Genomic DNA, 14,338 nt, shown 5'->3' with positions numbered 1-14,338 from the left:
CGAGGGGATGGTGGTGGGTCAATGCAGTGAAAAGTGGATTCCCTCGTGTGACGGCGGAGCATCAGAATGGAGTTCTTCGCGTGATGGCGGAGTGTCTGTGGAGTTCCTCGCGTGATGGCTGAGCATCTGAGTGGAGTTCTTCGCGTGAGGGCGGAGCAGAGTGGAGTTCCTCGCATGGATGGATAGCAGTCCTCCGTAGCGAGGGGATGGTGGTGGGTCAATGCAGTGAAAAGTGGATTCCCTCGTGGCGGAGTGTCCGTGGAGTTCCTCGCGTGACGGCTGAGCATCTGAGTGGAGTTCTTCGCGTGATGTCGGAGTGTCTGTGGAGTTCCTCGCGTGACGGCTGAGCATCTGAGTGGAGTTCTTCGCGTGAGGGCGGAGCGGAGTGGAGTGGAGTTCCTCGCATGGATGGATAACAGTCCTTCGGAGCAAGGGGATGGTGGTGGGTCAATGCAGTGAAAAGTGGATTCCCTCGTGTGAAGGCGGAGCGTCTGAGCAGGGTTATTCGCATGACGGCTGAGCATCAGAATGGAGTTCTTCGCGTGATGGCAGAGTGTCTGTGGAGTTCCTCGCGTGACAGCTGAGCATCTGAGTGGAGTTCCTCGCGTGACGGCTGAGCATCAGAATGGAGTTCTTCGCGTGATGGCGGAGCGTCTGAGTGGAGTTCCTCGCATGGATGGATAACAGTCCTCCGGAGCGAGGGGATGGTGGTGGGTCAATGCAGTGAAAAGTGGATTCCCTCGTGTGAAGGCGGAGCGCAGGAGCAGAGTTATTCGCGTGACGGCTGAGCATCAGAATGGAGTTCTTCGCGTGATGGCGGAGTGTCTGTGGAGTTCCTCGCGTGACGGCTGAGCATCTGAGTGGAGTTCTTCGCGTGAGGGCGGAGCGGAGTGGAGTTCCTCGCATGGATGGATAACAGTCCTCCGGAGCGAAGGGATGGTGGTGGGTCAATTCAGTGAAAAGTGGATTCCCTCGTGTGAAGTCGGAGCGTTTGAGCAGATTTATTCGCGTGACGGCTGAGCATCTGAGTGGAGTTCCTCGCGTGACGGCTGAGCATCAGAATGGAGTTCTTCGCGTGATGGCGGGGCGTCTGAGTGGAGTTCCTCGCATGGATGGATAACAGTCCTCCGGAGCGAGGGGATGGTGGTGGGTCAATGCAGTGAAAAGTGGATTCCCTCGTGTGAAGTCGGAGCGTCTGAGCAGATTTATTCGCGTGACGGCTGAGCATCAGAATGGAGTTCTTCGCGTGATGGCGGAGCGTCTGAGTGGAGTTCCTCGCATGGATGGATAACAGTCCTCCGGAGCGAGGGGATGGTGGTGGGTCAATGCAGTGAAAAGTGGATTCCCTCGTGTGACGGCGGAGCATCAGAATGGAGTTCTTCGCGTGATGGCGGAGTGTCTGTGGAGTTCCTCGCGTGATGGCTGAGCATCTGAGTGGAGTTCTTCGCGTGAGGGCGGAGCAGAGTGGAGTTCCTCGCAAGGATGGATAGCAGTCCTCCGTAGCGAGGGGATGGTAGTGGGCCAATGCAGTGAAAAGTGGATTCCCTCGTGTGAAGGCGGAGCGTCTGAGCAGAGTTATTCGCGTGACGTCTGAGCATCAGAATGGAGTTCTTCGCGTGATGGCAGAGTGTCTGTGGAGTTCCTCGCGTGACAGCTGAGCACCTGAGTTGAGTTCTTCACGTGATGGCGGAGTGTCCGTGGAGTTCCTCGCGTGACGGCTGAGCATCTGAGTGGAGTTCTTCGCGTGATGTCGGAGTGTCTGTGGAGTTCCTCGCGTGACGGCTGAGCATCTGAGTGGAGTTCTTCGCGTGAGGGCGGAGCGGAGTGGAGTGGAGTTCCTCGCATGGATGGATAACAGTCCTTCGGAGCAAGGGGATGGTGGTGGGTCAATGCAGTGAAAAGTGGATTCCCTCGTGTGAAGGCGGAGCGTCTGAGCAGAGTTATTCGCATGACGGCTGAGCATCAGAATGGAGTTCTTCGCGTGATGGCAGAGTGTCTGTGGAGTTCCTCGCGTGACAGCTGAGCATCTGAGTGGAGTTCTTCGCGTGACGGCTGAGCATCAGAATGGAGTTCTTCGCGTGATGGCGGAGCGTCTGAGTGGAGTTCCTCGCATGGATGGATAACAGTCCTCCGGAGCGAGGGGATGGTGGTGGGTCAATGCAGTGAAAAGTGGATTCCCTCGTGTGAAGGCGGAGCGTAGGAGCAGAGTTATTCGCGTGACGGCTGAGCATCAGAATGGAGTTCTTCGCGTGATGGCGGAGTGTCTGTGGAGTTCCTCGCGTGACGGCTGAGCATCTGAGTGGAGTTCTTCGCGTGAGGGCGGAGCGGAGTGGAGTTCCTCGCATGGATGGATAACAGTCCTCCGGAGCGAAGGGATGGTGGTGGGTCAATGCAGTGAAAAGTGGATTTCCTCGTGTGACGTCGGAGCGTTTGAGCAGATTTATTCGCGTGACGGCTGAGCATCTGAGTGGAGTTCCTCGCGTGACGGCTGAGCATCAGAATGGAGTTCTTCGCGTGATGGCGGGGCGTCTGAGTGGAGTTCCTCGCATGGATGGATAACAGTCCTCCGGAGCGAGGGGATGGTGGTGGGTCAATGCAGTGAAAAGTGGATTCCCTCGTGTGAAGTCGAAGCGTCTGAGCAGATTTATTCGCGTGACGGCTGAGCATCAGAATGGAGTTCTTCGCGTGATGGCGGAGCGTCTCAGTGGAGTTCCTCGCATGGATGGATAACAGTCCTCCAGAGCGAGGGGATGGTGGTGGGTCAATGCAGTGAAAAGTGGATTCCCTCGTGTGACGGCGGAGCATCAGAATGGAGTTCTTCGCGTGATGGCGGAGTGTCTGTGGAGTTCCTCGCGTGATGGCTGAGCATCTGAGTGGAGTTCTTCACGTGAGGGCGGAGCAGAGTGGAGTTCCTCGCATGGATGGATAGCAGTCCTCCGTAGCGAGGGGATGGTGGTGGGTCAATGCAGTGAAAAGTGGATTCCCTCGTGTGAAGGCGGAGCGTCTGAGCAGAGTTATTCGCGTGACGGCTGAGCATCAGAATGGAGTTCTTCGCGTGATGGCAGAGTGTTTGTGGAGTTCCTCGCGTGACAGCTGAGCACCTGAGTTGAGTTCTTCACGTGATGGCGGAATGTCTGTGGAGTTCCTCGCGTGACGGCTGAGCATCTGAGTGGAGTTCTTCGCGTGATGGCGGAGTGTCTGTGGAGTTCCTCGCGTGACGGCTGAGCATCTGAGTGGAGTTCTTCGCGTGAGGGCGGAGCGGAGTGGAGTGGAGTTCCTCGCATGGATGGATAACAGTCCTTCGGAGCAAGGGGATGGTGGTGGGTCAATGCAGTGAAAAGTGGATTCCCTCGTGTGAAGTCGGAGCGTTTGAGCAGATTTATTCGCGTGACGGCTGAGCATCAGAATGGAGTTCTTCGCGTGATGGCGGAGCGTCTGAGTGGAGTTCTTCGCATGGATGGATAAAAGTCCTCCGGAGCGAGGGGATGGTGGTGGGTCAATGCAGTGAGAAGTGGATTCCCTCGTGTGAAGGCGGAGCGTCTGAGCAGAGTTATTCGCATGACGGCTGAGCATCAGAATGGAGTTCTTCGCGTGATGGCAGAGTGTCTGTGGAGTTCCTCGCGTGACAGCTGAGCATCTGAGTGGAGTTCCTCGCGTGACGGCTGAGCATCAGAATGGAGTTCTTCGCGTGATGGCGGAGCGTCTGAGTGGAGTTCCTCGCATGGATGGATAACAGTCCTCCGGAGCGAGGGGATGGTGGTGGGTCAATGCAGTGAAAAGTGGATTCCCTCGTGTGAAGGCGGAGCGTAGGAGCAGAGTTATTCGCGTGACGGCTGAGCATCAGAATGGAGTTCTTCGCGTGATGGCGGAGTGTCTGTGGAGTTCCTCGCGTGACGGCTGAGCATCTGAGTGGAGTTCTTCGCGTGAGGGCGGAGCGGAGTGGAGTTCCTCGCATGGATGGATAACAGTCCTCCGGAGCGAAGGGATGGTGGTGGGTCAATGCAGTGAAAAGTGGATTCCCTCGTGTGAAGTCGGAGCGTTTGAGCAGATTTATTCGTGTGACGGCTGAGCATCTGAGTGGAGTTCCTCGCGTGACGGCTGAGCATCAGAATGGAGTTCTTCGCGTGATGGCGGGGCGTCTGAGTGGAGTTCCTCGCATGGATGGATAACAGTCCTCCGGAGCGAGGGGATGGTGGTGGGTCAATGCAGTGAAAAGTGGATTCCCTCGTGTGAAGTCGGAGCGTCTGAGCAAATTTATTCGCGTGACGGCTGAGCATCAGAATGGAGTTCTTCGCGTGATGGCGGAGCGTCTCAGTGGAGTTCCTCGCATGGATGGATAACAGTCCTCCAGAGCGAGGGGATGGTGGTGGGTCAATGCAGTGAAAAGTGGATTCCCTCGTGTGACGGCGGAGCATCAGAATGGAGTTCTTCGCGTGATGGCGGAGTGTCTGTGGAGTTCCTCGCGTGATGGCTGAGCATCTGAGTGGAGTTCTTCGCGTGAGGGCGGAGCAGAGTGGAGTTCCTCGCATGGATGGATAGCAGTCCTCCGTAGCGAGGGGATGGTGGTGGGTCAATGCAGTGAAAAGTGGATTCCCTCGTGTGAAGGCGGAGCGTCTGAGCAGAGTTATTCGCGTGACGGCTGAGCATCAGAATGGAGTTCTTCGCGTGATGGCAGAGTGTTTGTGGAGTTCCTCGCGTGACAGCTGAGCACCTGAGTTGAGTTCTTCACGTGATGGCGGAGTGTCTGTGGAGTTCCTCGCGTGACGGCTGAGCATCTGAGTGGAGTTCTTCGCGTGATGGCGGAGTGTCTGTGGAGTTCCTCGCGTGACGGCTGAGCATCTGAGTGGAGTTCTTCGCGTGAGGGCGGAGCGGAGTGGAGTGGAGTTCCTCGCATGGATGGATAACAGTCCTTCGGAGCAAGGGGATGGTGGTGGGTCAATGCAGTGAAAAGTGGATTCCCTCGTGTGAAGTCGGAGCGTTTGAGCAGATTTATTCGCGTGACGGCTGAGCATCAGAATGGAGTTCTTCGCGTGATGGCGGAGCGTCTGAGTGGAGTTCTTCGCATGGATGGATAAAAGTCCTCCGGAGCGAGGGGATGGTGGTGGGTCAATGCAGTGAGAAGTGGATTCCCTCGTGTGAAGGCGGAGCGTCTGAGCAGAGTTATTCGCATGACAGCTGAGCATCAGAATGGAGTTCTTCGCGTGATGGCAGAGTGTCTGTGGAGTTCCTCGCGTGACAGCTGAGCATCTGAGTGGAGTTCTTCGCGTGACGGCTGAGCATCAGAATGGAGTTCTTCGCGTGATGGCAGAGCGTCTGAGTGGAGTTCCTCGCATGGATGGATAACAGTCCTCCGGAGCGAGGGGATGGTGGTGGGTCAATGCAGTGAAAAGTGGATTCCCTCGTGTGAAGGCGGAGCGTAGGAGCAGAGTTATTCGCGTGACGGCTGAGCATCAGAATGGAGTTCTTCGCGTGATGGCGGAGTGTCTGTGGAGTTCCTCGCGTGACGGCTGAGCATCTGAGTGGAGTTCTTCGCGTGAGGGCGGAGCAGAGTGGAGTTCCTCGCATGGATGGATAGCAGTCCTCCGTAGCGAGGGGATGGTGGTGGGTCAATGCAGTGAAAAGTGGATTCCCTCGTGTGACGGCTGAGCATCAGAATGGAGTTCTTCGCGTGATGGCGGAGCATCTGAGTGGAGTTCCTCGCATGGATGGATAACAGTCCTCCGGAGCAAGGGGATGGTGTTGGGTCAATGCAGTGAAAAGTGGATTCCCTCGTGTGAAGGCGGAGCGTCTGAGCAGAGTTATTCGCGTGATGGCAGAGTGTTTGTGGAGTTCCTCGCGTGACAGCTGAGCACCTGAGTTGAGTTCTTCACGTGATGGCGGAGTGTCTGTGGAGTTCCTCGCGTGACGGCTGAGCATCTGAGTGGAGTTCTTCGCGTGATGGCGGAGTGTCTGTGGAGTTCCTCGCGTGACGGCTGAGCATCTGAGTGGAGTTCTTCGCGTGAGGGCGGAGCGGAGTGGAGTGGAGTTCCTCGCATGGATGGATAACAGTCCTTCGGAGCAAGGGGATGGTGGTGGGTCAATGCAGTGAAAAGTGGATTCCCTCGTGTGAAGTCGGAGCGTTTGAGCAGATTTATTCGCGTGACGGCTGAGCATCAGAATGGAGTTCTTCGCGTGATGGCGGAGCGTCTGAGTGGAGTTCTTCGCATGGATGGATAAAAGTCCTCCGGAGCGAGGGGATGGTGGTGGGTCAATGCAGTGAGAAGTGGATTCCCTCGTGTGAAGGCGGAGCGTCTGAGCAGAGTTATTCGCATGACGGCTGAGCATCAGAATGGAGTTCTTCGCGTGATGGCAGAGTGTCTGTGGAGTTCCTCGCGTGACAGCTGAGCATCTGAGTGGAGTTCCTCGCGTGACGGCTGAGCATCAGAATGGAGTTCTTCGCGTGATGGCGGAGCGTCTGAGTGGAGTTCCTCGCATGGATGGATAACAGTCCTCCGGAGCGAGGGGATGGTGGTGGGTCAATGCAGTGAAAAGTGGATTCCCTCGTGTGAAGGCGGAGCGTAGGAGCAGAGTTATTCGCGTGACGGCTGAGCATCAGAATAGAGTTCTTCGCGTGATGGCGGAGTGTCTGTGGAGTTCCTCGCGTGACAGCTGAGCATCTGAGTGGAGTTCCTCGCGTGACGGCTGAGCATCAGAATGGAGTTCTTCGCGTGATGGCGGAGCGTCTGAGTGGAGTTCCTCGCATGGATGGATAACAGTCCTCCGGAGCGAGGGGATGGTGGTGGGTCAATGCAGTGAAAAGTGGATTCCCTCGTGTGAAGGCGGAGCGCAGGAGCAGAGTTATTCGCGTGACGGCTGAGCATCAGAATGGAGTTCTTCGCGTGATGGCGGAGTGTCTGTGGAGTTCCTCGCGTGACGGCTGAGCATCTGAGTGGAGTTCTTCGCGTGAGGGCGGAGCGGAGTGGAGTTCCTCGCATGGATGGATAACAGTCCTCCGGAGCGAAGGGATGGTGGTGGGTCAATTCAGTGAAAAGTGGATTCCCTCGTGTGAAGTCGGAGCGTTTGAGCAGATTTATTCGCGTGACGGCTGAGCATCTGAGTGGAGTTCCTCGCGTGACGGCTGAGCATCAGAATGGAGTTCTTCGCGTGATGGCGGGGCGTCTGAGTGGAGTTCCTCGCATGGATGGATAACAGTCCTCCGGAGCGAGGGGATGGTGGTGGGTCAATGCAGTGAAAAGTGGATTCCCTCGTGTGAAGTCGGAGCGTCTGAGCAGATTTATTCGCGTGACGGCTGAGCATCAGAATGGAGTTCTTCGCGTGATGGCGGAGCGTCTGAGTGGAGTTCCTCGCATGGATGGATAACAGTCCTCCGGAGCGAGGGGATGGTGGTGGGTCAATGCAGTGAAAAGTGGATTCCCTCGTGTGACGGCGGAGCATCAGAATGGAGTTCTTCGCGTGATGGCGGAGTGTCTGTGGAGTTCCTCGCGTGATGGCTGAGCATCTGAGTGGAGTTCTTCGCGTGAGGGCGGAGCAGAGTGGAGTTCCTCGCAAGGATGGATAGCAGTCCTCCGTAGCGAGGGGATGGTAGTGGGCCAATGCAGTGAAAAGTGGATTCCCTCGTGTGAAGGCGGAGCGTCTGAGCAGAGTTATTCGCGTGACGTCTGAGCATCAGAATGGAGTTCTTCGCGTGATGGCAGAGTGTTTGTGGAGTTCCTCGCGTGACAGCTGAGCACCTGAGTTGAGTTCTTCACGTGATGGCGGAATGTCTGTGGAGTTCCTCGCGTGACGGCTGAGCATCTGAGTGGAGTTCTTCGCGTGATGGCGGAGTGTCTGTGGAGTTCCTCGCGTGACGGCTGAGCATCTGAGTGGAGTTCTTCGCGTGAGGGCGGAGCGGAGTGGAGTGGAGTTCCTCGCATGGATGGATAACAGTCCTTCGGAGCAAGGGGATGGTGGTGGGTCAATGCAGTGAAAAGTGGATTCCCTCGTGTGAAGTCGGAGCGTTTGAGCAGATTTATTCGCGTGACGGCTGAGCATCAGAATGGAGTTCTTCGCGTGATGGCGGAGCGTCTGAGTGGAGTTCTTCGCATGGATGGATAAAAGTCCTCCGGAGCGAGGGGATGGTGGTGGGTCAATGCAGTGAGAAGTGGATTCCCTCGTGTGAAGGCGGAGCGTCTGAGCAGAGTTATTCGCATGACGGCTGAGCATCAGAATGGAGTTCTTCGCGTGATGGCAGAGTGTCTGTGGAGTTCCTCGCGTGACAGCTGAGCATCTGAGTGGAGTTCCTCGCGTGACGGCTGAGCATCAGAATGGAGTTCTTCGCGTGATGGCGGAGCGTCTGAGTGGAGTTCCTCGCATGGATGGATAACAGTCCTCCGGAGCGAGGGGATGGTGGTGGGTCAATGCAGTGAAAAGTGGATTCCCTCGTGTGAAGGCGGAGCGTAGGAGCAGAGTTATTCGCGTGACGGCTGAGCATCAGAATAGAGTTCTTCGCGTGATGGCGGAGTGTCTGTGGAGTTCCTCGCGTGACAGCTGAGCATCTGAGTGGAGTTCCTCGCGTGACGGCTGAGCATCAGAATGGAGTTCTTCGCGTGATGGCGGAGCGTCTGAGTGGAGTTCCTCGCATGGATGGATAACAGTCCTCCGGAGCGAGGGGATGGTGGTGGGTCAATGCAGTGAAAAGTGGATTCCCTCGTGTGAAGGCGGAGCGCAGGAGCAGAGTTATTCGCGTGACGGCTGAGCATCAGAATGGAGTTCTTCGCGTGATGGCGGAGTGTCTGTGGAGTTCCTCGCGTGACGGCTGAGCATCTGAGTGGAGTTCTTCGCGTGAGGGCGGAGCGGAGTGGAGTTCCTCGCATGGATGGATAACAGTCCTCCGGAGCGAAGGGATGGTGGTGGGTCAATTCAGTGAAAAGTGGATTCCCTCGTGTGAAGTCGGAGCGTTTGAGCAGATTTATTCGCGTGACGGCTGAGCATCTGAGTGGAGTTCCTCGCGTGACGGCTGAGCATCAGAATGGAGTTCTTCGCGTGATGGCGGGGCGTCTGAGTGGAGTTCCTCGCATGGATGGATAACAGTCCTCCGGAGCGAGGGGATGGTGGTGGGTCAATGCAGTGAAAAGTGGATTCCCTCGTGTGAAGTCGGAGCGTCTGAGCAGATTTATTCGCGTGACGGCTGAGCATCAGAATGGAGTTCTTCGCGTGATGGCGGAGCGTCTGAGTGGAGTTCCTCGCATGGATGGATAACAGTCCTCCGGAGCGAGGGGATGGTGGTGGGTCAATGCAGTGAAAAGTGGATTCCCTCGTGTGACGGCGGAGCATCAGAATGGAGTTCTTCGCGTGATGGCGGAGTGTCTGTGGAGTTCCTCGCGTGATGGCTGAGCATCTGAGTGGAGTTCTTCGCGTGAGGGCGGAGCAGAGTGGAGTTCCTCGCAAGGATGGATAGCAGTCCTCCGTAGCGAGGGGATGGTAGTGGGCCAATGCAGTGAAAAGTGGATTCCCTCGTGTGAAGGCGGAGCGTCTGAGCAGAGTTATTCGCGTGACGTCTGAGCATCAGAATGGAGTTCTTCGCGTGATGGCAGAGTGTTTGTGGAGTTCCTCGCGTGACAGCTGAGCACCTGAGTTGAGTTCTTCACGTGATGGCGGAATGTCTGTGGAGTTCCTCGCGTGACGGCTGAGCATCTGAGTGGAGTTCTTCGCGTGATGGCGGAGTGTCTGTGGAGTTCCTCGCGTGACGGCTGAGCATCTGAGTGGAGTTCTTCGCGTGAGGGCGGAGCGGAGTGGAGTGGAGTTCCTCGCATGGATGGATAACAGTCCTTCGGAGCAAGGGGATGGTGGTGGGTCAATGCAGTGAAAAGTGGATTCCCTCGTGTGAAGTCGGAGCGTTTGAGCAGATTTATTCGCGTGACGGCTGAGCATCAGAATGGAGTTCTTCGCGTGATGGCGGAGCGTCTGAGTGGAGTTCTTCGCATGGATGGATAAAAGTCCTCCGGAGCGAGGGGATGGTGGTGGGTCAATGCAGTGAGAAGTGGATTCCCTCGTGTGAAGGCGGAGCGTCTGAGCAGAGTTATTCGCATGACGGCTGAGCATCAGAATGGAGTTCTTCGCGTGATGGCAGAGTGTCTGTGGAGTTCCTCGCGTGACAGCTGAGCATCTGAGTGGAGTTCCTCGCGTGACGGCTGAGCATCAGAATGGAGTTCTTCGCGTGATGGCGGAGCGTCTGAGTGGAGTTCCTCGCATGGATGGATAACAGTCCTCCGGAGCGAGGGGATGGTGGTGGGTCAATGCAGTGAAAAGTGGATTCCCTCGTGTGAAGGCGGAGCGTAGGAGCAGAGTTATTCGCGTGACGGCTGAGCATCAGAATGGAGTTCTTCGCGTGATGGCGGAGTGTCTGTGGAGTTCCTCGCGTGACGGCTGAGCATCTGAGTGGAGTTCTTCGCGTGAGGGCGGAGCGGAGTGGAGTTCCTCGCATGGATGGATAACAGTCCTCCGGAGCGAAGGGATGGTGGTGGGTCAATGCAGTGAAAAGTGGATTCCCTCGTGTGAAGTCGGAGCGTTTGAGCAGATTTATTCGTGTGACGGCTGAGCATCTGAGTGGAGTTCCTCGCGTGACGGCTGAGCATCAGAATGGAGTTCTTCGCGTGATGGCGGGGCGTCTGAGTGGAGTTCCTCGCATGGATGGATAACAGTCCTCCGGAGCGAGGGGATGGTGGTGGGTCAATGCAGTGAAAAGTGGATTCCCTCGTGTGAAGTCGGAGCGTCTGAGCAAATTTATTCGCGTGACGGCTGAGCATCAGAATGGAGTTCTTCGCGTGATGGCGGAGCGTCTCAGTGGAGTTCCTCGCATGGATGGATAACAGTCCTCCAGAGCGAGGGGATGGTGGTGGGTCAATGCAGTGAAAAGTGGATTCCCTCGTGTGACGGCGGAGCATCAGAATGGAGTTCTTCGCGTGATGGCGGAGTGTCTGTGGAGTTCCTCGCGTGATGGCTGAGCATCTGAGTGGAGTTCTTCGCGTGAGGGCGGAGCAGAGTGGAGTTCCTCGCATGGATGGATAGCAGTCCTCCGTAGCGAGGGGATGGTGGTGGGTCAATGCAGTGAAAAGTGGATTCCCTCGTGTGAAGGCGGAGCGTCTGAGCAGAGTTATTCGCGTGACGGCTGAGCATCAGAATGGAGTTCTTCGCGTGATGGCAGAGTGTTTGTGGAGTTCCTCGCGTGACAGCTGAGCACCTGAGTTGAGTTCTTCACGTGATGGCGGAGTGTCTGTGGAGTTCCTCGCGTGACGGCTGAGCATCTGAGTGGAGTTCTTCGCGTGATGGCGGAGTGTCTGTGGAGTTCCTCGCGTGACGGCTGAGCATCTGAGTGGAGTTCTTCGCGTGAGGGCGGAGCGGAGTGGAGTGGAGTTCCTCGCATGGATGGATAACAGTCCTTCGGAGCAAGGGGATGGTGGTGGGTCAATGCAGTGAAAAGTGGATTCCCTCGTGTGAAGTCGGAGCGTTTGAGCAGATTTATTCGCGTGACGGCTGAGCATCAGAATGGAGTTCTTCGCGTGATGGCGGAGCGTCTGAGTGGAGTTCTTCGCATGGATGGATAAAAGTCCTCCGGAGCGAGGGGATGGTGGTGGGTCAATGCAGTGAGAAGTGGATTCCCTCGTGTGAAGGCGGAGCGTCTGAGCAGAGTTATTCGCATGACAGCTGAGCATCAGAATGGAGTTCTTCGCGTGATGGCAGAGTGTCTGTGGAGTTCCTCGCGTGACAGCTGAGCATCTAAGTGGAGTTCTTCGCGTGACGGCTGAGCATCAGAATGGAGTTCTTCGCGTGATGGCAGAGCGTCTGAGTGGAGTTCCTCGCATGGATGGATAACAGTCCTCCGGAGCGAGGGGATGGTGGTGGGTCAATGCAGTGAAAAGTGGATTCCCTCGTGTGAAGGCGGAGCGTAGGAGCAGAGTTATTCGCGTGACGGCTGAGCATCAGAATGGAGTTCTTCGCGTGATGGCGGAGTGTCTGTGGAGTTCCTCGCGTGACGGCTGAGCATCTGAGTGGAGTTCTTCGCGTGAGGGCGGAGCAGAGTGGAGTTCCTCGCATGGATGGATAGCAGTCCTCCGTAGCGAGGGGATGGTGGTGGGTCAATGCAGTGAAAAGTGGATTCCCTCGTGTGACGGCTGAGCATCAGAATGGAGTTCTTCGCGTGATGGCGGAGCATCTGAGTGGAGTTCCTCGCATGGATGGATAACAGTCCTCCGGAGCAAGGGGATGGTGTTGGGTCAATGCAGTGAAAAGTGGATTCCCTCGTGTGAAGGCGGAGCGTCTGAGCAGAGTTATTCGCGTGATGGCAGAGTGTTTGTGGAGTTCCTCGCGTGACAGCTGAGCACCTGAGTTGAGTTCTTCACGTGATGGCGGAGTGTCTGTGGAGTTCCTCGCGTGACGGCTGAGCATCTGAGTGGAGTTCTTCGCGTGATGGCGGAGTGTCTGTGGAGTTCCTCGCGTGACGGCTGAGCATCTGAGTGGAGTTCTTCGCGTGAGGGCGGAGCGGAGTGGAGTGGAGTTCCTCGCATGGATGGATAACAGTCCTTCGGAGCAAGGGGATGGTGGTGGGTCAATGCAGTGAAAAGTGGATTCCCTCGTGTGAAGTCGGAGCGTTTGAGCAGATTTATTCGCGTGACGGCTGAGCATCAGAATGGAGTTCTTCGCGTGATGGCGGAGCGTCTGAGTGGAGTTCTTCGCATGGATGGATAAAAGTCCTCCGGAGCGAGGGGATGGTGGTGGGTCAATGCAGTGAGAAGTGGATTCCCTCGTGTGAAGGCGGAGCGTCTGAGCAGAGTTATTCGCATGACGGCTGAGCATCAGAATGGAGTTCTTCGCGTGATGGCAGAGTGTCTGTGGAGTTCCTCGCGTGACAGCTGAGCATCTGAGTGGAGTTCCTCGCGTGACGGCTGAGCATCAGAATGGAGTTCTTCGCGTGATGGCGGAGCGTCTGAGTGGAGTTCCTCGCATGGATGGATAACAGTCCTCCGGAGCGAGGGGATGGTGGTGGGTCAATGCAGTGAAAAGTGGATTCCCTCGTGTGAAGGCGGAGCGTAGGAGCAGAGTTATTCGCGTGACGGCTGAGCATCAGAATAGAGTTCTTCGCGTGATGGCGGAGTGTCTGTGGAGTTCCTCGCGTGACGGCTGAGCATCTGAGTGGAGTTCTTCGCGTGAGGGCGGAGCAGAGTGGAGTTCCTCGCATGGATGGATAGCAGTCCTCCGTAGCGAGGGGATGGTGGTGGGTCAATGCAGTGAAAAGTGGATTCCCTCGTGTGACGGCTGAGCATCAGAATGGAGTTCTTCGCGTGATGGCGGAGCGTCTGAGTGGAGTTCCTCGCATGGATGGGTAACAGTCCTCCGGAGCAAGGGGATGGTGTTGGGTCAATGCAGTGAAAAGTGGATTCCCTCGTGTGAAGGCGGAGCGTCTGAGCAGAGTTATTCGCGTGATGGCAGAGTGTTTGTGGAGTTCCTCGCGTGACAGCTGAGCACCTGAGTTGAGTTCTTCACGTGATGGCGGAGTGTCTGTGGAGTTCCTCGCGTGACGGCTGAGCATCTGAGTGGAGTTCTTCGCGTGACGGCGGAGTGTCTGTGGAGTTCCTCGCGTGACGGCTGAGCATCTGAGTGGAGTTCTTCGCGTGAGGGCGGAGCGGAGTGGAGTGGAGTTCCTCGCATGGATGGATAACAGTTCTTCGGAGCAAGGGGATGGTGGTGGGTCAATGCAGTGAAAAGTGGATTCCCTCGTGTGAAGTCGGAGCGTTTGAGCAGATTTATTCGCGTGACGGCTGAGCATCAGAATGGAGTTCTTCGCGTGATGGCGGAGCGTCTGAGTGGAGTTCTTCGCATGGATGGATAAAAGTCCTCCGGAGCGAGGGGATGGTGGTGGGTCAATGCAGTGAGAAGTGGATTCCCTCGTGTGAAGGCGGAGCGTCTGAGCAGAGTTATTCGCATGACGGCTGAGCATCAGAATGGAGTTCTTCGCGTGATGGCAGAGTGTCTGTGGAGTTCCTCGCGTGACAGCTGAGCATCTGAGTGGAGTTCCTCGCGTGACGGCTGAGCATCAGAATGGAGTTCTTCGCGTGATGGCGGAGCGTCTGAGTGGAGTTCCTCGCATGGATGGATAACAGTCCTCCGGAGCGAGGGGATGGTGGTGGGTCAATGCAGTGAAAAGTGGATTCCCTCGTGTGAAGGCGGAGCGTAGGAGCAGAGTTATTCGCGTGACGGCTGAGCATCAGAATAGAGTTCTTCGCGTGATGGCGGAGTGTCTGTGGAGTTCCTCGCGTGACGGCTGAGCATCTGAGTGGAGTTCTTCGCGTGAGGGCGGAGCAGA

Source organism: Hoplias malabaricus, chromosome 4 (assembly GCF_029633855.1).
Source record: "Hoplias malabaricus isolate fHopMal1 chromosome 4, fHopMal1.hap1, whole genome shotgun sequence".
Taxonomy (NCBI): domain Eukaryota; kingdom Metazoa; phylum Chordata; class Actinopteri; order Characiformes; family Erythrinidae; genus Hoplias; species Hoplias malabaricus.
This window is presented reverse-complemented; position numbering follows the sequence as displayed.